This window comes from Heterocephalus glaber, unplaced genomic scaffold, assembly GCF_053883595.1.
Source record: "Heterocephalus glaber isolate CG9 unplaced genomic scaffold, H.glaber_assembly_v1.0 deba00001719, whole genome shotgun sequence".
NCBI lineage: Eukaryota > Metazoa > Chordata > Mammalia > Rodentia > Bathyergidae > Heterocephalus > Heterocephalus glaber.
In genome coordinates, this window is record NW_028258432.1 from 2,230,489 (window position 1) to 2,255,779 (window position 25,291).

Consider the following 25,291-nt stretch of genomic DNA (forward strand, 5'->3'; position numbering starts at 1 on the left):
TTTGCAGCAAAATGGATCCAATCCAGGGCGTGTGAGTACCAGGAAAATGCTCTACCACGCGGCCACAGTCTCAGCCCACACAGTGTTTCTAAAGGTCCAGGCCTGGCAACCGGATGGGAAAGGACATCGACATCTGGAGCCAGCCTGCTCCCCGGGCCTGCTCCGAGCTTCGGTACGCCAGCCATGTGGCTTTACTGTTGGATGGCTGCCAACTCTGGGACCCTGATGCAGGCATCCTGAGGGAAACCCCATGAAGGTTCAGAGGGTCCAGACAGATCCAGACAGACCCCCGTGTTCTCCTCAAATTCGTCAAATCTATGTGCCACACATCAAACCCAGCCATTTGGCCATCTTTTGTCCTAGTCACACTAATTCCAATTTTTATTGAGTATTTTGGAGGAATTCTATCTTGAGCATTGAAGAAAACATACATAATCATCTGGAAAATAGAGTACCATCAAATGGGATTTTATTCACTTTTTATTAACACATTAATTGCATATATTAATGGGGTTCAGTGTGATATTCTTATACATAAATACAATATGCACAAATCAATCCAACCACCCTTTTCTCACTGGCCCCTTCCAAACCTCTGGTAACCATTATTCTATATTCAGGTCAACTGTTTTTAGCTGCCACACATGAGAATGTGTACATCTGTCTTTCTGTGTCTGGCTTATTTCACTTAATATAATGACATTTAGTTCTACCCATTTTGCTACAAATGATAACGTCTCACTCTTTTTATGGCTGAATAATATTCCACTGTGTATATTTTTACTACATTTTCTATATCCATTCACTTGCAGATGTACACCTAGCTATGGTAAATAATGCTGCAATAAACTGACATGTAGTAGCTCTCTGGTATGCTGACTTCATTCCCTTTGATTATATACCCAGAAGTAGAATTTCTAGATCATATGCCAGATCTATTTTTAGCTTTTTAAGTAATCTTCATACTGTTCTCCCTGATGACTATACTAGTTTACATTCCCAGTAACAGCGTTACAGTTCCTTTTTCTTTACACTCTTGCTGAGATTTGGGTTTTTTGTTCATCTGTTTTGTCTTTGCTTTTGTAATACTTTTCTAGGTGAGAGAAAGCTGCACACACCCTGGAAAGTTGCAGTGCCTGCTGCCCTAACATTAACAGATGAGCGCGTGCTGATCAATGGCTGTGATATGCCAGTTCTACCTCTAGGGGTCAGCCTAACCCTACAACGCAGAATACAGTACTGCACTTGCAACCCAGCAAAATTAAATTTCTATTTAAAATGAAAGGGAAAAAATGTTTACAATTCTCACTGTAAGGTAGAATACGCATGAATGGTGTTATATTTCCATTTTGAAGTTTTATTCAAAAGGTTCATTTATTCATTTAAAAGGGAAGGGCAAAAAAATAAATACATAAAAGAGAAGGGCTATGGAGAAATTAGAGCCCTTGTGCACTGAAGGTAGGAACGAAAGATGGTGCAGCTGCTAAGGAAAATAGTAGAGTGGTTCCCCAAAAATCTAAAACTAAATCTACCATTGGCCTGTGTATGTATCCAAAAGAATTGAAAGCAGAATCTCCAAGAGGTATCTGTATACCCATGTTCACAGCCGTGTTGCTCTGAATAGAACAAAGATGGAGGCAACCTGTGTGTTCACAGATACATGAATGGATAAACCAGGCATGGCACATGCACACATCGAAGAGTCTTCAGCTCTGAAGAGGAAAAAGATCCTGTCATGGACACAACAGGTGCACCTGGAAGCTGCCACACAAAGTGAATGAAGCCAGTCACAAAACGACAACTACTCCATAGCTTCACTTACATGAAACACCCAGAGTTGTCAAATTCATAGAAAAGAAAGCAGAATGGTAGTTACCAGGGGCAGGGCGGAAGGGGAGATGGGGCGTTGTTATTTAATGCATTCAGTTTCCGTTTTAGAAGATGAAAAAGTTCCAAAAACTGGTTGCCAAACAATGTGCATGTACTTAACATTACCAATCTGTACACTTAAAAGCGGCAAGATGGTAAAACTCCATGTGAACGAGAACTCAGAAGTTAATTGATTTAGGGAATAACTGCTCATAGATATTTAAATAATGAGTTAGAAAATCAATTTGGCTAGTATATTCCAATTGGTTCACATAATAATCTAGGCCTTGGACTTTATTTACACATGGTAAATATATTTATTTATACACATGAATTTATCTTTTTTTTTTTTTTTTGGTACCAGGGATCAAACTCGGGTCCTTGCGCTTACGAGGCAGGCGGCGAAACCACTGAGCTAAATCCCCAGCCCCACATGAATTTATCTTTACTCCCTCCAGAAACCTTAAAACCAGGTCAAAGATACTATAAAAAAACAGACAAAAGGTGTTAATAGTCTGGAAGATGAAAAATAGTGCAAAGTGGTATGGTGGAAGGGGAAGTTTGGAGACAGGAAAGCACCAAGGAGGAGCAAGTCAGAGCAACTCCCCAGAGCTCAGGCAGGGAAGAAGCCACAGGAGCCAGACAGGATGGGCACAGTGAGTGCGGGCAGGCGCTGGGCAGTGTGTGCTGAGAGCCGCACAGCCCCGCCCATTCACTCCTACAGAAACTACACCTGGACAGGCCAGACATGCTGCAGGGCACAGAAGAGGTGTAAGATAAGGTGTAATAGCAAAAGGGGAGGCCCCTCCAGGCACAGCACACACACACACACATATATACCACATTCCACACACTACACACATCACACATATCACATAGCACATCACATAAACACAATACGTGCACACATACAATTCCTACTGCACAGGCACTACACTACTACCACATACCACACCCCACATCACACACACACACTATGCTTCCCACCACACAGAGTATGTACCACAATGTATGCACACCACACATTCTGCCACACACCACATACCACATATGCACACCCTATAGCACACCAGATATCATTACACACCAACTGCACTACGCCACACACCACACTATACCACATAAACATAGCACTGACCACACACACACCTACTCCAGGCCTGGAAATGTAACAGCCGGAATGGTAGACAGATTAGCAGATTCTTTTTCTGGAGAAACTGAAGAGTCAAAGAAAGGAGACACACAGATACTGATGTTTGAGAGAGCCAGTGAGAGGCTGCAGGCTTAGGGTGTAAACCTCACAGTGATCATTATCTTTATGCAAGTACTGCTTTAATTTTTTAAAATGTAAATACAGATTGAACATTCCATCTAAAACTCCCAAATCCAAAATGCTCCAAATCTAAAATGTTTTGAGACTGCCATAATGCCACATGTAGAAAATTTCACACCATGACACTTTGTTTCATGCACAAAATTACATGAACTATTGTGTTAGACAACTGTCAGCATATAAGATATACCTGAAATATAAATCAGTTTCATGTCAGGACTTGGGTCCTGCTTCAAAGATAGATAGAAATATACATAGATATGAATTTTGCAAATATTCTAGAATCCAGAAAGTCTGAAATCTGAAATACTTCTGATTCCAAGCATTTCAGTTAAGAGATACTCAGTCTGTATAACACCCTGTATCTTTAGCCCAACCAGAGTACTCTTTCAGAGTAGCACCAATGTCCTATCTACAATGTCACACAGACTCTCTCCTATAATCCCAGAAGACAACTGACTCTACTGCAGTGATGTGAGTCAACTCTAGTATCACCTGATATTAAGAAAGCTCCTAAACCCCAGCTGAAGGAATAAGAATTTAAACTGTACACATGAGCCAATACCTAGACGCATGTCTCAAATCTTCACCACACCAATACTGAAATGTGATATGAAACAGGATGACAGACTAAAGCAGCTTTCTTTTGTTCTAAAGTCAATACTTGTTTATCCCTGGATCCTATCCCCTCAAAACTATCCAGAGGTATTTTTACGATAATTTCCTATCACTTGTTCTTGACGAACTTTTATTTTCTCTTCCAATAAGCACATGATTGCACCATCTTCAAACCTTCTCAGCATCCGTTTTCCTTCCTCCCTGCTTAATGTCTAATCCACCTATACATGCTGCCTTCCTTTATTTACTACTTCTCTCAATATAAGAAACTGGGCTTCTTGTCTGTTTCTTGCCATATAGAAGTCCTTCCTTTACTCTGTATTACTCCAGTGGGAACATTAGGTGGGAATCTAGATGGAAACTGCTTTCCCTTGGTTGCTGGTTCTCCTTCCAGGGATCTGTGCTCGAGGACCACACTTGCCTCCTACTCCATCCTTGATCACTCACTGGGGAGGAACCAGGACTCCATGTACTAGTGGTTGGTGCAGGAGGCTCTGCCGGTCTCCTCCAGGGGAGGGGAGGGGGGCAAGTCTATCTAGCTCTGTTGTGTTATCAGAAAACTGTATACTGATATGTCTAGGATTTGCTTCAAAAATAATCTAGGGGAGAGATCACTTTCAGAATGGCAAAGTAAGCACCTCCAAACATCCACTTCTCCATAAAAGAAATGAGAACTTGGGGGGAAAGGGGAGTCAAGATTAACTTATAGAACTTTAGAAATCAACTCAAGGCTTGGAAGAATCCAGGGAGCACTGATTCAAGAAAAATGGCTGGTAGCTCATACAAGGGAGGAAATTATAAAGATCAGAGGAGAAATCAATGCAATGGAGACTAAGAGAACAATACAAAAAATCCATGAAGCCAAGAGTTGGTTCTTCGAAAGAATCAACAAAATTGACAAACCCTTAGCCAGCCTTGTCAGAAAAAGGAAAGAAAAGGCCCAAATCCATGCAATTAGGAATGAAAAGGGTGAATCTACAACAGACCCAGCAGAAATCCAGAGGATCATCAATACCTACTTCCAGAACCTATACACCAATAAGATGGACAACACAGAAGAAATGGACAGATTCCTAGATACATATGAATTACCAAAGTTGAACGAAGAAGACCTAAAAATTCTGAACAACCCAATATCAAACAATGAAATTGAAAATGTAATTAAAAACTTATCAACTAAGAAAATCCCGGGCCCTGATGGCTTCCCTGCTGAATTCTACAAGACATTTAGAGAGGAACTGCTGCCACTACTGTTTCAACTCTTCAATGAAACTGAAAGGGAAGCAATACTCCCAAATTCATTCCTGGAAGCAAGCATCACCTTGATCCCCAAAGCAGAGAAAGACCCAGCTGAAAAAGAGAACTATAGGCCAATCTCACTAATGAACATAGATGCAAAAATCCTTAATAAGATACTGGCAAACAGAATGCAGAAGATCATCAAGAAGATCATACACCCTGATCAAGTGGGATTCATCCCAGGGATGCAGGGATGGTTCAATAAACGCAAATCAATCAATGTAATACACTATATCAATAGAGCCAAGGACAAAAACCATATGATTATCTCCATAGACGCAGAAAAAGTATTTGACAAAATCCAACATGCATTTATGATAAAAACCCTACAAAAAATTGGAATAGATGGTCTCTACCTCAAACTCATAGAAGCCATCTATGAAAAACCAACAGCCAATATCATACTAAATGGTCAAAAACTGAAATCCTTCACACTCAAATCAGGAACAAGACAAGGATGTCCACTATCACCACTCTTGTTCAATATAGTTCTGGAAACAGGAGCCATGGCAATTAGACAAGAGAAAGAAATAAAAGGAATAAAGATAGGAAATGAAGAAGTCAAATTGTCATTATTTGCAGATGACATGATACTCTATATAGAAGACCCCAAGAACTCCACCAAAAGTCTTCTAGACTTAATAACCAAATTCAGTCAAGTAGCTGGTTACAAGGTCAACACACAAAAATCAATAGCTTTCCTCTACACCAATGACAGACTCACTGAGAGAGAAATAGGGCAAATAATTCCTTTCACAATAGCATCCAAAAAACTGAAATACCTAGGAATCAACCTAACGAAAGAAATCAAAGACCTCTTCTCTGAAAACTATGGCACTCTGAAAAGAGAGATTGAAGATGATATCAGAAAATGGACAGACATCCCCTACTTCTGGGTAGGAAGGATTAATATAGTGAAAATGGCCATACTTCCAAAACTGCTATATAGATTTAATGCAATTCCAATTGAGATCCCAGCAGCATACTTCATAGACCTCGAGAAAACAATCCAAAAATTGATTTGGAACAAGAAGAGACCCAGAATAGCAAAAGCAATTCTAGGTAACAGAGACATGGCAGGGGGTATCACAATCCCCAACCTGCAACAATACTACAAAGCTACTGTGATAAAAACAGCATGGTACTGGCAAAGAAACAGGCTTGAGGACCAGTGGAACAGATTAGGAGATGCAGAAACAATGCCAGACACACTCAGCCATCTCCTCTTCGATAAAGGAGCCAAACACCATCACTGGAGGAAAGATAGTCTCTTTAATAAATGGTGCTGGAAAAATTGGGCTTCAACTTGCCAAAGATTAAAACTAGACCTATATCTTTTGCCATGCACTAAACTAAAATCGAAATGGATTAAAGATCAAAATATTACAATAGAAACTCTGAACCAGGTGGAACAGAAGTTAGGTAGAACCCTTGAAGACATCAGTGTAGGAAAAGATTTTATGAACAAAACCTCAGTTGCCCGTGAACTGCACAATCAACAAGTGGGATCTCTTCTTATTAAAAGGCTTCTGCACAGCAAGAGAAACCACCAGCAGTGTGAAGAGGCAACCCACAATCTGAGAAAAAATCTTCACCTGCTCTTCCTCAGACAAAGGTCTATTATCTTGAATCTATAAAGAACTTAAAAAGATCAGACCTCCCAAATTTAAAGACCCAATCCAAAAATGGGCATCTGAAATGAACAGACATTTCTCAGACAAAGGAGTAGAAATAGCAAATAAATACATGAAAAAATGTTCAACATCACTGGTCATTCGAGAAATGCAAATGAAAACAATGCTGAGATTCCACTTCACTCCAGAAAGAATGGCTGCTATCATGAAATCAACCAATAACAAATGCTGATGGGGCTGTGGGGAAGGAGGAACCCTGCTCCACTGCTGGTGGGAGTGTAGACTGGTGCAACCACTGTGGAAATCAGTATGGAGATACCTCAAAGAACTAGGACTGGAAATCCCATTTGACCCCGCTATTCCACTGCTGGGGATCTTTCCCAAACAATTAAAAGAATCATACCACAGTGATATATGTGCACCCATGTTCATAGCAGTGCAGTTTGTGACAGCTAAAACTTGGAATCAGCCCAAATACCCATCAACTGGAGACTGGATAAAGAAAATGTGTTTTTTTTTTTAATATAAAATGGAGTATTACTCAGCCATAAAAAATGAGAAATTAGAGACATTTATAGCTAAGTGGATGCACATTGAGGCGATACTCTTAAGTGAAATAAATAGGACACACATGCGTAAATACCGAATAGTTTCTCTGGTGTGAGAAACTGAAAGTGTAAATAAGGACTAAATGTATAATAGGTAATGTGAAATAGGAAGAAAAGGGGCAAAGGGGAAGGAAGTGGGAGGGCTAGGGGAAAGGAAAGAAGGGAATGGGATTAATATGAGAAAATGGAAAAATAGGAACAAAAGCTTTGTAAATAGGGAGGACTGGAGGGGTTGAAGGGAGGGCTGGGCAAGGGTGAAAAATAAGAACCAAGAGAGATTATGGTAAAGGTGCAAATTTCTAATGATGAATGTCATTATATTGTATACCTAAAATGTACCAATTACTAGAATGAATAATTGATAATGCAAAATAGGAAGAAAAGGTCCAAAGGGGTAAGGGTAGTGGGAGGGGCAGGGGAAAGGAAAGAAGGGAAAGGAAAAAATGATGAGAAATGGAAAAAATGGAAATAAAGTCTTTGTAAATAGGGAAGGGTGGAGGGCGTGAAGGGTGGGCTAGGAATGGGGAAAAAATAAGAACCAAGATGCATTATGTAAAGGTACAATTCCCAGTGAGAAATGTAGTTGTGTTGTATACCTACAATGTACCAATAAAAGAATTTAATAAAGTGCAAAAAAAAAAATAACAACCAGGATGTATCATGTAAAGGTAAAAAAAAAAAAAAAGAAACAAAGAAAAGAAAGCAAAATGGCTGGCGCTCAATAGAACAGATGTGTGGGTCTCTAACTTGTCACAGCCACATTTGCCCTTATCCTCTTCTCTCTGGCCCTACTTGTAGGCTTGAAAATCAGTGACCCAGCAGCCTCCAGAGGGGGCAGTTCCCAGGTGGAATTCCTGCAAAGCCCTTTCTCCAGAACACCGTGGCTGTGATCTAGCAAGTCCACAGAAAAGCTGGACTCATGGGGCCAGTCTTTATTTGGCACAACTGGAGCTCAGACTGCCTGAATGGGCCGATCCCACAGTGTCTGTCACAAATGACAGCCAGTGACAACTGTTTAACATCACAGCTGGCCGAGCTGGGGCTGACAAGAACCCCACCCCCACCCCCACCCCTTCAAGAAATGGAAGGGAAGGAAGGAGGGAGGGAGGAGGGAGAAATGGGATGTTATAGTGAGCTCTGAAAAGCTTTGATATGCTTTGGAGCACTGAGAAGGCCACATCCCTCAGGGCTGTACGCATCCATGAGAGCTGAGACAGGCTGTGAACCAGCAGGAAGCAGAGGCCAAGGCAGAGCTGCAGACTGCCCACGGGAGCCAGGACTCCTACCTACATACAACTGCAGCGACCTCTACAGAGACAAGGCTCACGTGTTCCAGGCTTTTCAGGAACTCTGTATAATTATAAGATGAACACAGAACGAAGCAAGGAGAGCTTTCAGGGCCACACACTAACAAGAATATACACTTTGCAGAATCAGTCTAGGAAAACTATTTTTTTTTTACCCATTATGATTTATTCTCTACAATACTTCATTAAAGAGTTCAATGATTTGCACTCAAGAAGTTATATAGCCAAGAGGCAACCAAGTGTAATACAAAGAATTGGTCTGAAATCTTTGCACTGAAGGCCATACAGTCTCTTGCTTCAGGGAAATAAGAACAAAAATAATCAAAAACAAGTAGATCCCTAGGCTCCAGAAATCTCGATAGAAAACAACATCAACAGTTAGTGAAATTGTAGATGTTAACATATGGAAAACAGATCTTGTGCAAAATATTAAAATTAACACCCAGGACTTCTTTTGTATAGATGGGTGTGTTTTTTTTTTTTTTTTTTTTTTTTTGGTACCGGGGATCGAACTTGGGTCCTTGAGCTTGCGCAGCAGGCAGCGGAACCACTGAGCTAAATCCCCGGCCCCCATGTATAGATGGTTTTTATTATAAACAGTAAAATATATATAATGCTTTAAGTACAAACCTTTCATGTGGAAAGGGTATCTAACATGAGCTGTTTCAATATTATGAAGCAAAAAAGTTTAAGAACCTCACAGTGGAAATAATCCAACACTGACAAACTCTAGTAATCAAAGACACTCTCTTTTAAAGTAAAACAAGGACAATTCATAATTACAGGAAAAATGTCCTAGCTGTGGGTATTAAGAGACAAGTCAACTTTCCAGACCAAAAGGCACTCACAGCTAGGGATGAAACAAACTCCAAACCGAGCCAGGAAGTTGGGCTGGTTCCTTACAACAGTGGTTACCTGCTATTCAGTGGTCCAAGGATGGAAGAAACAGTGGGCAGGAAGCACCCCTTCTCTCCACTTCCCACTTGTTTGCATGTACCGGCCACCCTTGTTACTGCTTTGGTCAAGCAAGTGGAATGCGGAGTCTTGGGTCAGTCACCTCGCGATGCAAAGCTGCTGCGTGGCTGACCCAAGACTCAGCATTTTTCCTGAGCCACCAGTCCCACGTGTCCATGAGGCCCCTGTGACCACACACTTCCAGACCGCTTCCTGACTACGCCCTGCTCAGGATGGACTCTGACAGGGCCCATGTAGTTTCCCTTGGCTGACTTCTGAACTCCCTTGACAAGGCAAGAGGAGCTCACACATCTCCACTGCTGGACTTGCTGGGAGCATGAGGGAATGTGCAGGGAGTAAGGCTTCTTCGCTCCAAAACCACTGAGCCTGCTTCAGTGTGATGCTGGGCTTCACCAGCCCTATTCTTGTGCACTGATTTACTCCCCCATTTGGGGGGTTTAAATTTTTTATTTTCTTAAATGGCAGGTATCCTACCCCACCCTCAATAAAATAAAATAAAATACATACTATACATCAGGGAAGACAAATAGGGCAACATTTCTACAAGAAAAATAGGCTTGAGGAGCATGGCATTGTAAATGCTTGCATGACCAGTCTCAGCGTGCTCAGGGGTGAAAGTTTAGCACCAATATTTTTGCTTTTTAAAATCTTTAGAAATCAAACACAACTTTTAACATAGAACGCTTGAACAGTAATCAGTGTAGCCCTAGGTATCAATACTGTTGTACAAATTGGAGGCGGGTGGCTTAGTCCAGAACTGACCACCCTGACATCAATCCATGGCACCTAAGAGTATCTGTTGTCACATCTGTAACAGGACATTATCCTCAGGAGCAGGTCATAATGAGACGACCCCTTCACCTTCATCTACACTGCAAGGGGATCATGGCAGGCCATGGCAACCCAGCACAGAAATGAGGGGGGCACAGCTTGGGCACCCTGATGTCATCCAAGTCTTCCCATGTACCCCAGGTCCTTGCCAGCAGCACAAACCTGCTCTCCCTGACTGATTCCTTCCCAGAAACTGGAGGGCAACGCCTTCTTAGATTGTGTCCCACTTTGCCTCCTCACTTCCTGGCAGAAGAAAGCTCAAAGGATCTTTAAACTTGAATATATGCCCATTTTAGAAAGCCACATCATCAACATATAAACTAAAAAATAAATTAAATGAAAATACGTGTTCACTGGGCTGACACCTGATCCACTTCAAGAGTTCCCTAAGCATGTTGTGGGAACCAGTGTATTGTCCTCAGGGTCACCCTCTCTTCAGCTGGCCACCTCTTCCTGTGAGTCACTCTAGCAGTGCCTTTGAGACAGTGCTTTCAAAGCCTCTGCCAAATCCCCGAGTTCTATGAACTTTGCCACCAAATGAGTGAAGAGGCAAGACAGAAAAACTAAATGACAGCTATCTGGAAATCAGCAAACAAGGAGAAGGGAAAAGTCACATTAAAGTTTAAGTGACCCAGAGGAAAAAGTACAATTTGGAAATATGCCATGGTGGGGTTAAAACTCCCAGCATGGTAGGCAAGATAAAGATTCACCTTGTTGAATTACACAGCTTTGCTCTAGAGTCTTATAAAAGGACAGAAACATCAACAGTCTTCCTACTTTAGGCAAACTAGAAAAATGAACTTGCGTGCTTAAAGGTCCCTCAGGATGTTTGCCTGAAAAGAAAACCAGCTCAGAGACCCTGGATTCTCAGTGACAATGAGCCCATCCCAGCCACCCATTTGCACACCTGTGCTTCTGAGAACCCAGATCCAGCTATATAGGCGCTGCTCCCAGTGGGAGTGAGGTAGCCGGGGGTGAGGAAGAGCTCTCTCCTTTCACACCTCACATAGCGATGACACCAGGACCTCCCACGGGCATCTCCACTCCATTCCTCCGCAGGCCACACCACAGAGCTCCATGTAACAGCAGGAGACTTTCTTGCAGGAAGAGTGCCAGACGGTCCAACTGAGAGTGGGGTGAGAATTTTAACCTTCGCAGCTTATTGAGCAATGAAATCTGCAACGCCATCTGAAGGGCTTCCGGTCTTGGTGTGGGTCTCTGTCCAAGAGCCTCAGAGGACTCATGGTGCCCACGCTCAACCCTGACATGGCGTCCACTTATGAAGCATGAAGGTTGTGATCAACTCTTGGTATGCAATAAACTGGAAGTTTAAAAAAAGGAATTTAAAACAACCTAAAAATGTTTCTTGTTGGTCTCCGTTGCCCAGACTACCAGGGGAACACCTATTTGATCTGGGAGGCTGAGGGGGGGGGGGTGGTAAACCTCCATGGATCATCAACTCTAATCCCAGTGTGTGGCCACCACACGTGGCAAATCACCAGACCAAGGTCTTCAGCACCCACACAGTGATTCTCACTAGTCATGGAGAAGCCCTGTCCAACGGAACCCCATACTGAGGAAAGGCTGAGATAAGGCTTGGACCCTCAAGTCCTGCTTCATTCAGTGCAACCCCACAACCCTCAGTCAGTGGGAGGCAGCCTTGCCAAGGGAAGCTGGCATCATAAAATGGTGCAGGAATAGAAGTAACTGGACCAGGAAGAGGAGGCATCTGCTCCAATGATGTCAGAGCCATTGGTGGCCACAGGGGGGTGGGACTGGTCATGCAGCCGTGTGTCAGGCGTAATAATTGTAGAGGGGCAGGGCATGAAGAGTGCCATTCTGGAAACAGTGCTGTCGAGAAGTAATATACTCTGCATAGCTGACTGTCACCTTCTCACTTCGGTACCCAGAGCCGTCTCTTTCCCACTGTAATCACTCCTCCACTGCAAGGTAATTATTCCTGGTGAGTTTGATTGTTTTTCTGAATTAACTGGTAAGTGGAGCCTTAAAGCCACCTTTCCTGAGTAAGGAGTCTATTGTCTGGATCTGATCCCAGTCTTGTTCCTTAGCAACCTCAGGTAAATACGTGGCTGTGCGTTTGACGCCTTTTTCCTTGATAAATTCAATTCGAATCCCATGGACCCCTACCTCCCAGTCCAGGTAATCACTGGCATCCTCAAAGTTAGTAAGGAGGGAGACAGAACAGAAAAGTTTAGGCAGCTCCTCTCGGGTCAAGGGGGGAAATCGGCTGTCCTTAAGTGCACTGGTTAACGTGTATTCCCTGAGTCCTGAATGAAGATTCATGGCTGAGAAGGTCCCGATGCAGCCACGAAGCCGCTTGTCCCACCCTGTCTTCCACATCACAAAGACAGGATAGGGGTCACTGGTGAATCCAGGAAGTCGAGGCTGTGGGAAGCCATACAGGTGACAGTAGAGTACATCAAAGCAGTAGCAGCACATCTCTGCAGTCACCACCAAATTCTCAGTGGTACTGGCAGTTCCACTGGGCCGGGGGAGAGGGCTCAGCGCTCCCGATGCGGGATTCATTCATGTGATAGGAGAGTTTCCAGGTCCCAGAGTTAGGTCCGACACATTCTCCCGTCCACTGCTGCTGTCCACATGCTGGAGGTTTTGAAGAGGTCCTGAACTAGAGCCCGGGACAGTAGTGGCCTGGTTCCCGTGACTGTGCGTTCCACTTCCAGATAATTTGGGCTTCTTGACCCCCAACAGCCTGCCTCCAACTTGGGCTCGAGTGGAGGAACACAACGTCTTTTTCCCATCCTGATTCGGTGCCCTTGGTCTGGAACGCTACAGAACCTTTTCTCCTGGCCCAGATGCGGCCGGAGCGGACAGGACCTCTTGAGCTCTGCCTCCTCCTCCTCCTGCTTCATGGAGCCATGCGCCTGGGTGGGGGCTCCCGAGAAAAGCAGGCCCGCCGGTGGGCCAGATGCGCGGCGCAGACCGGGCCGGGCGAAGGGGACCGGCGGGCGGAGGAGGCAGGAAGAACTAGAGGTATTCCCCGGGCGGCTGGAGGACTGAGTCCAGCCGGGACCCGACTCCTCCGGTATCCCAGCAGCCACCCGAGGCAGTGAGGTAATCTAGGAAAATGATTAAAAAGCATATAGCACCAATGATGACCATCGGGAGGAGGGCAACATTAATGTGGCAACATTGTATTATTTTAAACTCCAGTTTTCAACACAACAAAAAAATCAGACACCCAAACAGTAAAGTACAACCCATACGCAGGTGCCCAAACCTAAGTACTTTCTTAGCCAATCAGACACTCCTCCTAACATCTCAAGTTGTATCACTGCTAGCACCAAACTCCTAGGCACCCCGATTAAAACCTACACTGCATCCTGACACCTTCCTTGTCTTATCGCTACCTAGTTACTCCTCCTTCAAGGTGGCACTTCCATCTATCCCTACTTTGTGGCAGACCCTCCTGACCAAAGTCAGAGCAGGCTGTAACATGGAGCAGGCATTCTTTCCTTATAATTGGCCACATTGCATTTGGAATTCAGAACCGGACTTAGGCCTGCAAGACTCACAGGAGCATGCTGAATAGTACATGAGCTAACATACCCCCCACCCAACCCCTAATCCCCACTCCCCAACCCCATTCCCCCACCCCCGCCATTGGCTGTGAGGGACCTAAGTCTCCCGTCTCTCGGTCTGTGAAGTTGCAGGGCTCCTAAGTGAGACAATATCACAGTTGAGCTGAGGACCATATGGCTCCAAACCACATTCTATTCATAGAGCTAATCCTCCCTTAACTGTTTCAGTGACTTACTAGTTAACCACTACTGGCTTTTGGTCAGTTCTGTTCCTTTCGCAAGAGGAACAGAGCCTTACTAGTGTCAGCTGATATCACTGGAAGCCACATGAATCCCCCCCACCCTATTCTTACCCATGCTTGTGCAATCAAAAAATACCGATGGTCCTGGTTGCTTGGGGTTCTCACCACATGCAAGGTGGTCCATCCCAGGTCCTCACTTTCTGTTTAAGTCTTGTTTCTACGTCTTTCTTTCACCTTGTGTTGTATTGCCTTGCCGAAGATCGAGATTCTTGGCCAGGGTCTTCGATGCTGCTCTTTATCTTCACTGCTGCCATCTGCAGCATCTTACCCTATACCTCTAAGTGGTGGCTTCTATCTCTCTTCCAGTCTACCTATGTTTCCTATAAGATTCCACATCATGCTATCAGCCTACACAAAAGGGATCACAGGTTTCACATCACTTAGACCAAGCATGGTGCTTACCTGGCAAAATAATCTTTCAAATGAGTAAGCATTTCCAGGGTAAAGTGAACGCTTTTGAGATGTGTTCTCACATGTGGAAAAGGGGAAGTGCCCTAAGAGTGCTCCTCCAGTCTTGGGCCCTTGTGTAAGGGCGCTGATGCCATGATGTCCCACCACTCAATGCTGTTGCCTTGGGAGCTAAGTTCCAACCTGAGTTTTGAATGGGGCACCATCATTCAGGCCACAGCAGATAAGAAGTCACAGTCTCCTTCCGGTGACTCCAGCCTACTTTCTTAGCACAGTCCTTCCTAATGCTGCCTGGAGGTGTGTGCTCCTTCCAACCAGGTGCTCTTCTGATCGCCCAAATAAGCCATGCTGCTTCCTAGTCTCCTGCTCACGTCTATCTATCCTTCTTTTTTACCTGTGAGGCAATGTGAACATCACACAAACATCAGTACCCAATCAAAATTCATCTCTTCAAGGCTGACACCCTCTTCCTACTCCCTGCACACCTGGGAACTGAAGTGGGCATAGATCAAGAACTCAGCACTCTGAAGGTGTTATCTTACTTAATTCTCAAGTGACCTTAGGAGGAAGGCACTATTACGTTTCCATTTCTGCTATCGTTTAGATGTGGAGTGTCCCCCAAATGTTGACGTGTCAAAGGCTGGGTCCCCAGGATGATGCCAGTGGAAGGTGGTGCAACCCTGACGAGCAGGGCCACGTGGGGCTCAGTAAGTCCCCGGCCGCGCGGCCTTGGAGGGAGCTGCGGGACAGCTTCTTCTTCTCTTCCGCCCCCAGCCTTCTGACGTCAGCAGCTTTCCTCACCACACACTCCCTGCTGCTGCCATCTGGTATCTCACAGGCCCAAAGACTGGGGCCACTCAATCGTGTACTCAAACTCCAAAGTACGTTTTCTCTCAAAAGTTAAGTATCTCAGACATTTCCTAATAGGAACACTGAGCTGATCAGTACAATATTCCAGAGGAAGAAAGGGAGACACAGTAATAAGGGTCACATCAGATCTGACTCTAATGCCTGTGATCTGATCCCTGAGCTACACTGACCTCACTCACTCTGCTCCCCTGATTTCCTTTCATACTTTACTCCCTGCTTTTTATCTACATTACGTCTTGGCATAAAATGCAAGCTCCCATGAATAAAGGTCAAAGCTTACATTTCTTTTATGAAGCTCAGTACCCCTATCATGAACTCCCAAGGGAATTTCGGGACGGTCACCTCCCACCTACCCCTAAGTCCTGAGGATCTGAGACAGCTATATAGGGACAAGGGGGCAGACGTGGAGCACTGAATAAGATTAAGTTCAAGGGAGCCACAGAAATTCTAGAACACAGAGGTCAGTGAGAAAGAGAAAGGCTGGCATCTCTTTCTCAGAAGCTGAATGTGCTGTGCCACTTGCTTTCAAGATGACGCCCATGATTTCATCCCACATGCTGAGGGCCTCATGGATCTCTCTGTCTACACAAGGGCAGAAAAGTGGATGTTCCACAACTTCATTACACTATTCCAAAGCCAAAGCAGAGAACGGGAACACCTGTCCAACAGTGAGGCCCATATACTACAGGGGCACAGCAGAAACAAATCATACTACAATATTTGAAATGGCAGACAAAGACAGAATTTTTAAAAAGCAGCTCCAGACTTCGTTTGGCAGCACAGTATTTTTTATGTCATGAAGGTCTTCCACCAAAGACTATCTGCAGTTTGTCCAGGGCTCCATTCCACCAAATTCTTCATATCCACTACCTGCCCAGCAACCCCAGCCCTCAGAACCTGAAGACCTCTAAGTAAGGTGTGGAACTTAGCGAAAACAGCCTCTATCCGAACTACAGGAGGGTGGTGGATCTGACCACTGGCAGGGGCTGCACCCTCTTACCTTCTCCCTTTTCCTATTTTGGGCACCCTGACTTCTCCCTGCAGGTGGGAACACTGAGGTTAGAAGGGCAGGGGAAACCCAGAGAAGAGGACCGCAGAAGCCTCAGGTAATCAATTCTATGAAAGTTTAAAGTCTCAGGCACCAGCCTGAAATGGGAAAAACAAAAGACAGAGCAGAGACTGACAGTCTCAAGGCTTGGCCGAGACTGACGGTCTCAAGGCTGACAGTCTAAGGCTTGCCCCTCCTGCTAAACCCATGAAGGTCATTGTTCCTGGAAGATGAACTGCGGAAACAGAGCTGCCCACCTCCCTAGGTCTTAGAGGTAAACTGTAAGAAGCAACATTACCTCCACCTCCCTACCCTTTGCTTAGTTCTGCTTCTACAAAATTCTGCTTGTTCCCCTGCCCTGACTAAAGAATGATAAATATGAGAACAAACTTAGAAATGGGGCCCAGACTCTGGAAGGTGACTTCTGTTGGGCCCACTAGCTAGCAAATAAACCTGCCTTTCCCTTCAATTCTCTGAGTGGCGCTCTTTTCCTTGGTCTGCCTGCCCTCTGAGCGCCATTTCAAGCCCAGTTAATAGAAGTACTACTGTGAGATCTCGTGTGTCACTGTCAGACACCTCACAGGGAGACTCGGTTGCTCCCCAAAAGGCATGGGCTGGAAGCCTGACCTCCAGTGTGGTGGTACTTGGGTGGTGGGACCTGTAAGAGGTGGGGCTTGCAGGGGGGTGACAGGGTCATGAGCACCTACAGGAAGTAATTAATGCTGTGTCAAGAGTGGGCTAGGTCTTGCAGGATCAGTTCCCATGGGAGCCAGTTGCAAAAGAGCAAGCCTGGCTCCTCTCCAGTTTCCCACTTCTTGTCTTGCCATGTGACACAGCCCCTCTCCTGCCCACCATGTGACATGCTCTGCCATTTGTGGCATAGCTACAGGCCTTCACCCAAGCCAGAGCACAGGGGTCAACCAAATGTTGAACTTTCAATTCTAAAACTGTGAGCTAAATAAACCTTTCTTTATTAAAGGATCCATTCTCAGGTATTTTGATACAGAATCACAATACAGACTATGACACAGGCAATGAGATGAGGCAGGATCCATTCCATTCTCAAGCCCACATCCTTAATACCACCTAAGCAATATGCACGGAAGTACAAAAGGCTGGGACAGAAGCATATGTCCTCAAAGCGTTCAGCGGAAGTCATTCCTAAACCTAGCATCTAGTGAAAGCCAAGGATTCTCAGCCCCCTACCCGGGCCCCACAAGCATTTACAAATTAGTAGTAAGACTTTCACATTTTTCCACAGGCCACATTTGTGTGAAAGTCCTTAGGGAGCAATTTGTTTTTACTCCTTGGCTAAAGGTTGTTCCCTGCCTCCTCTCCAAAATCCAATTCAGGATGTTTCTATGACTAGTTCACATAATTCAAACAGTTCAACTTTTTTCAATATAAGATCTGAGAACTCTGGCTTCAAAATAAAGTAATATGAAGCAGGGTCCTTTGGAAACAGTGTCACTGGTCATACTCTATGAAGCATGTATTCAGGAATTAGCTTAACTCAAATACACTAGAAATCCAACTAGATGAGATGCCTGTAAGCTGACCACAGAATCTGTTTTTACCGGATGAAGCTGAAGTGTTTTCCCTTATGTATAGTATATTCTGTTGAAAAGGCTGGGACACTCTTGTTAGACTCTTGTGAAGGCCAAATCTCTGCTGCTGCTTTTCACATTAAAATTCTCTTTGAAGAAAAAAAAAAGCCTTTCACAAATCAGATAAGGCAAATCTATTTCTGTTTGTGAAGAAAGATAAATAAAGGAAATGAAGCAATGATTTGAACTGTCCTAATGACAGCCAAGTGACAGCAGAATCTGTGAACACACAGATCGGTCGGGTTGAATGACCAGCCAAACCCGTGACCACCGCCTGAACTTCTGACCACACAACTTCATGTTACTCCTAAACTCCCCAATCCAGTCATCAGCTGCTGCACCCTACTTCCAGGTAATCAAACTACTAATGTCTGGCTCTTGCCCGAGAAGGGGGTATCTGTCTGTCCTTCCATAAATCCGAAGAAAATTCTCCATGAATGTCTTCTGCATTTTCCTTATATTTATGCCTATTTACTTTTGTTGTTAATTGTAGTAAACTTTTTATTACATTTTCTAATTGTGTGTTACCAATGTATAGAAATACAATTGATTTATTTTTCTTTCACCTGGCATGTTTTCTTCACCCTAACTACAAAGTCTATGTTAAAACATGGCCTTTTCCATGATCCGCCCTTTCCACAATCAGTGTGGCTTAAACTGTTCCACTTCTCCTAAAATCTGACAGTATGTTTATTATTACTTACATGTCACTGATCTACTTCTCGGAACTGGGTGTGTCTCAATAAAACTTTATTTATTGCATGTTCCTTTAAGACAAGAATTGGGACTGAAAGCTCCATTTGACTTTCTACAGAAGTGGAATGCCCCCAGTGAAACAAAAGCTGTAGAAAGAAAATCCAGAAAACCCCAAACCTTAGAACACAGTGGTGGTTCCAAACCCTAGAAGTCCAGCCAAGGATCCTTGTATCAGTTACCTACCATTCCTAGTCACAGTCCTGAGGGCTGGTAAACTTGGCTGGGTTCAGCAGGACTCACTCATGTGGCTGCAGTCAGAGGGCAGTTGTTTGGGGCCTTCGCTTATTTGTCTAGTAATTCATGTTGGTTGGTGCTGGCCAGCAGCTGAGCTCATGTCTCTGGCTGGCTAGACAGAGGTGGGAGGAAGTTTCCAACAGCAGGTAAGGGGATCTCACTTTTCCAGTTCCTGAAGAGTCACTCTGATTAATGTCCCACTAGCCAGTGCAAGTCCACGGCCAGGGCAAGGTTGTGGCTAAAAGCAGCAAAATCACATTGCCAAGGGGACAGCAGACAGAGAGGGGAGTGATCTGTCACCATTTTATAGTCCATTGTTCCAGTTACTCTGGTGAAAGATATGTGGGAAAACAAAGTAAGTTTCAAAGCAGAACAGAATTAAGTCAGCAGCATCCAGATCAAAACAGAGTTCAAGACAAAATTTAGGCCAGGGCAGAAAGGAAGGTGACAAGTTAAAAACAAGAGACGTGGTCACTGGCAACATCAGAGTTCAGGGGCCAGTTCAGTTACTTAAGAGACGAAGTACAGGGCAGCTACCTTATATCAGAGATCACATCTGGTGGTTTATTAACTCCCAGCCAATTTAAAAAGCTGAGTCATTGTCAAACAGATGAGTACCAGAGTGACCATTTCCAGCTAGTCGAAACATGGTAGGAGAGAAACTGGGATGGCAGCAGGGACACCAGAGATGATGATTTCAGATTGGGACTCAAGCCAGACATGGCAGCTTGTTCATCCCTGGGGTGGGGTGGCTGGTCACCGAGACATTCACAAGGTCTCTGTCAGAATGTCCTGGTCCCGTGAGGGCTAGGATGGCCTACCCAATAAATGGAAACAAGACCAGCTCCGAATCCAGGTCTATGCATCATGTTACAATTTTGTTCACTTGATTTCAGTTTTTCTTTTTTAAATGCCTCTTTTTGTCATCTGAGAATAACTTAAGACGTAATACATGCCAAACATTGGGCACTTGATAGGGAACAAAAAGAGCAGAAAAGCACCTGCTAACAGGGCTTCCACAGGCAAAACTGCCCTTTTAGTATGAGATGTAAACATACTAAGTTTTAAGTTTCTCATTGTACTGCTCTGCTAGAAAAAGATTAGTCTTGAATGACAGCTTTTTTATTTTGTTGATTCCCTGAGATTCTTTGACATAACATGAGTTGTAAGGATAATTTCTTTAATCTCCTAATGTCTTAAATTTGTTTTGTTTTGTTTTGTTTTTGAGACAAAGTCTTGCAGTGTAATTCAAGCTGGCCTTGAACTCACTATGTGGCCTAAGCTGGCCTCGAACTTGCAGTGATTCTCCTGTCACAGCCGCCAGAGTGTTGGAATTACAGGCATGCACCACCATGCCTGGCCCTAATATTTTAAAACATCAACTTCACCCAGTTTATATTCACTTTTTAAAAGTTCAGAATCAAGATATAATTTCTACTATAATCCCAGCTACTCGGGAGGCTGAGCCAAAAAGATCTCAAGTTCGAGTCCCACATAGGCAACTTAGTGAGACCCTGCCTCCAAATACTGAAAAGGGCTGGCTGTGTTGCTCAGTGGTGGAGAACTTGCCTACTATGTGCAAGGCCCTGGATCCAGTCACAAATACTGAAAAAAATTAGCAGTCAACATATACAGGATTTTTCTATGAGAAGTACTAAAATTTCAACTACATATTTTCTGCTGTGAAATGTCAAACAGAATTAGAATATGGGAAGTGAAACAAACTGCAAGGGTGGGTCAGATCACAGGAACATAGGGCCCTATGAACATATGGCCAGGAGAATTACCTTTCAGACTCTACAGAACTTTCTTGCGTTTCAGTTAAAACAATTACTGAGGTAGTACTCTTCTATTCCAGGCTCAGGGGACAAGAAGGATGCCCGGTGCCTATTTCTGCATCTGTAATGCCTAGTCCAGAAATCATATGGCATCCAACAGTGAGGGTTACTGAGACTGTGACGCAGTCTCCGACCTCAGGGTCCCCAAACCTAAAGCAGTAGATGGAGACCACAGAGCAGTGTTAGGAAGGATGCCCACTGGCCACGCACGCTTCTGACCCAGCAGTCGCTTCATCCCAAGGATACATTTTGGACACAGCAGTCTTCCTGTGTCCAAGGTTCTGCTTTCTGTGATTTCAGTTCCTTGCAGTCAACAATCCAAAAATATCAATACTTGTCTTCACGCTTTGCAAAGAGACTACATTCTCCTAACTTTTACTCTTATTACAATATTCTTCTACTATTGTTGTTAATGTCTTACTTGTCTTAATTTATAAATGAAACTTTATCGTACATATGAGTATATGGGAGGGAAACTGTATATACAGGGTTCAGTACTACAATACCTGTGGTTCCAGGGTCTATTTTTTGTGTGTGTGGTACTAAGAACTGAACCCAGGGATACTGCACCACTGAACTACATCCCCAGCCCTTTATAGTTTTTATGTTGAAACAGGGTCTCACTAAGTCATCCAGGCTCGCCTCAAAATCACGGTCCCAAACTCCCAAGTGGCTGGGATTACAGACATGTGCCAACACACCCAGCTCACCTTATGTTCGCATTGCCTAAGGTGGTCAGGAACTTTTATGCCCTAGGTTCCTAAACATCTAGTGATATGGCTACTGAATACACACACAGTCATTGTTAACCAGCTGCCTGACACAGTGTGCTTACCGAGAGAAGCAGCAATAACTCTTCCCTGGCTGAAAAAAATTTATCACACTGACCAAAATAGTCACAAAAATAAGGCGTGGTATCTGTGCTTTTAACTTAATCTCTCTATATAGGAATGGCATATCTGAACATCTTGTGGTTCAAGAAAGGAAGGCAGGGCCAGGAATTTAGCTCACTGGCACCGGGCCTTCCTTGCAAGGACAAGGTCTTGAGTTCAATCCCCCATACCAAAAAAAAAAAAAAAGAAAAGAAAGGACGCAGGTAGTTTTACTTAAAAGTCCCTCAAGACCAAGAATTTAGTGTGCCTTGTATGTGTGGTGGGACAATATGATACAGCTCCACGTGCTTTGCTAGCAATATATGGGAAGAATGAAGTGGTAGGTCACAGGATACCTAAGATCCCTCCTTCCTGCCAAAGAAGTATAACCAGTTCTGCCTATTTACATTAATTCAGCTCAAATGCATGTGGGTTATGAGAATAAAGGTAATGCCCTTGAGGAAAATTTTGTGTGTACCCTTTTAAAAATCTCAGTTACATAAACAATTCCGTACATTTATTCCTTCTATAATATGGCTGCTAATAGTAGTAAATTGTTTTGGTTTCTCTGGTTCAAAAATCTTAGACTTGTAAGTAAAAGTTCAATATAACTAGGCACTAATAATACTAAGAGATAGCTCTTAATTAAGCAAAATAGAATAACAGGAAAGCCTTTAATCTCATTTTTATTTTATTTATTTTTTGGTACCGGGGATTGAACTCAGGACCTTGTGCTTACACGGCGGGCAGTGGTTCCACTGAACCAAATCCATGGCCCATCATTTTTAAAAGAAAAAAGATATATTTGGAGGTGTGGCTCAGTGGCAGAGCACTTACTTATCATGCCTAAGGCTCTGTGTTCCATCACTAGCACCTGCCACCCCCTGCCAAAAAAAAAAAAAAAAGATAGAAAAAGAAATCTCTCATGGACTCCTTGGTGCCTAAAAGGACTTTAAAAAGTAACCAAACCCTTTAATAATATATCCAAAAATAAGGCCTAAAATACAAATACCCCAAGAAATAAAATGAAGGACTTTTCAATTTAGGAATCTTGAAGTTTTCTCTTTTTAAAGTTGAGTTGGAGGGCTGGGGATTTAGCTCAGTGGTTCTAGTGCCTGCCTCACAAGCACAAGGTCCTGAGTTCATCCCCGGTACCCCCAAAAAAACCCGAATGAAAAGCTGAGTTGGAGCTGGTTTCACAAATTAAAAGATGAAACAATGATAGAATTGAAAAGCCCATTTGCCCACGGCCAAACCTGGCCCACTACCTATTCTTCTACAGCCCGTGAGAGAGGGGTGGTCTTACAATTTTAAATGGTCTTTAAATATTAAAAGATTAATGTGAGATACGTGAGAATTACATGAAGGCACAGTTATTATGCCATAAACTAGTTTTACTGGAACACAGATATGCCTGTTTGTTTACAGGTTATGTGTGACTGCTTTCACTCAACACCAGAAGTTCAGACAGAGATCATATAACCCCCAAAGCCTACAAGATTTACTCTCTGGCTTTACAGAAAGTTTGCCAGCTCCCTAATCAGAGACTGGCGGTCTCCACTTCCCTAGCTGCCCTCTCCTCCAATACTGAGCCAGCTCTGAGGCTGATGTGGCTGAGATCTGACCTGCTGGCCACAAACACCTTCACCAGAAACCCAGGGCAAGGGCCAGGCCTGCTGACAAGCCAGGGTCACCATCCAAGGGCGTGAGGCATGGACTTGTTACCAACCATTTCCAAAGTGCATTTGCAAAGCTCTTACTATAATCTACTTAATGTGGGAGGAAAAGATGAATTTTAACAAAGTACAGATATTTCTCCCTGTCTATGGCTTCTGTATCCTCAGATTCAACCAACTACAGATGGAAAATAAATGAAAAAGTTTTTTTTTCATCTGTACTTAATAAGTACAGACTTTTCTCGTCATTAATCTCTAAACAATACAATAAATACTTACATAGGTACTCTACAGGAGATGTGAAATATACAGGAGGACTGCAGGGGTTCTACACAAATATGATGCCAACTCATATAAAGGACTTCAGGATTTGCAGATTTTGGTATCATGTAGGGAGAGTCTGAGAGACAACTCTAAATATAATTTTTCTTATTTAGGAATACCATGAATTCCTTAAAGTTCTTTACAGTTTTATTCCCCCTAAAGGTTTTTTTGACTATCGATACATTATTTTCTAGTGCTCCTTAAAGAATCTCCATTAAGCCAAATGTTAAACTGTTTGTATCACCATGTTTCCTATCTTGATACCTTTTTTAAACACTCTACTTGACCTGAGGAAATCCTTTGCCTCACAGTTTCTTTTTCATATTTAATCAGTAGTCTTTCAAAGGTACCAGCATATATTTTCCTAAATTACAACAGGAAGGACTGTATGGCTTTTGGCTTTTGGTTTTTTTTTCTTCTCAGTAATGGGGATTCAACCCCATTACTGAGACAGGATCTCACTAAGTTTGAGCCTAGCCTGTAAATCTCCTGCTTCAGACTCCACTAGTGTTAGGGTTACAGGCATGCTCCACCATGCCTGGTTTTGGCTGTTTCATTGTACTCTCAGCACAATGGTGAACAAGAATCACTGAAGGATCCCGAATTTGAATAGTTTTTATGCATCAAGGAGTCATAGTACGTAAGGAAAATTTTCAAGGTTCCTCCTTTGGTCAAAAACATTTTTAAATTTAAAAACAGAAGAACTTGGGGCTGGGGTATAGCTCCATGATACAGTGTATGCTTAGCATGCACAAGGTCCTAGGTTCAATCCTCAGCGCGTGCGTGCACGTGCACACACACACACACACACACACACACAAATAATCAAGGAAAATATAAAGATTTGCTAATATATCATTAGCAAATTAAAACTAGATACTAGACTAATTAAAATCTAGAGCAATGACAATACCAAATGCTGGCAAGGGTGTGGAGCGCCTGGAACTCTCACTCATTGCTGGTAAAAGTGCACATGGTGCAGGCACTTTGGAGGACAGTTCAGCGGTTCTTTATAAAACTAAACATGTTCTTTCCATTCAATATAGCAATTATGATCCTTAGGGTTTACTCAAAAGTGTTGAGAGCATGTCCACACAAAGATCTGCACACAAATATCCATAGCAACTTTATTCATAATTGCCAACTATTAGAACAACCACAGTGTCCCTCAGTAGAATATATAAAATGGGGTATTCTAGCCAACATGATATGACTGAACACCAAAATGAACTGAACTATCAAGTCACGACAACATACGGAGGAAATTTAAATGCATTGCTAAGTGAAAGAATCCAATCTATATGAGCGATATGATTCCAATT

The 25,291-nt window shown here is 43.4% G+C and overlaps 1 protein-coding gene and 1 pseudogene across 3 annotated transcripts in view; both read right to left on the bottom strand.

The window, feature by feature from the left end:
* Nucleotides 1-25,291, bottom strand: part of Cryl1 (crystallin lambda 1) — a 181,918-nt gene that overhangs the window by 127,716 nt on the left and 28,911 nt on the right. The window contains exon 3 of one of the 3 annotated variants that reach the window (XM_087199402.1): nucleotides 19,209-19,587. The exons of the other annotated variants lie outside the window; for them this stretch is intronic. The gene's annotated coding sequence lies outside the window, so the exon portion shown is untranslated. The remainder of the gene's footprint in view (nucleotides 1-19,208; nucleotides 19,588-25,291) is intronic. 3 annotated transcript variants of the gene reach the window in all.
* Nucleotides 11,802-14,012, bottom strand: LOC110343924 (AMMECR1-like protein pseudogene; annotated as a pseudogene).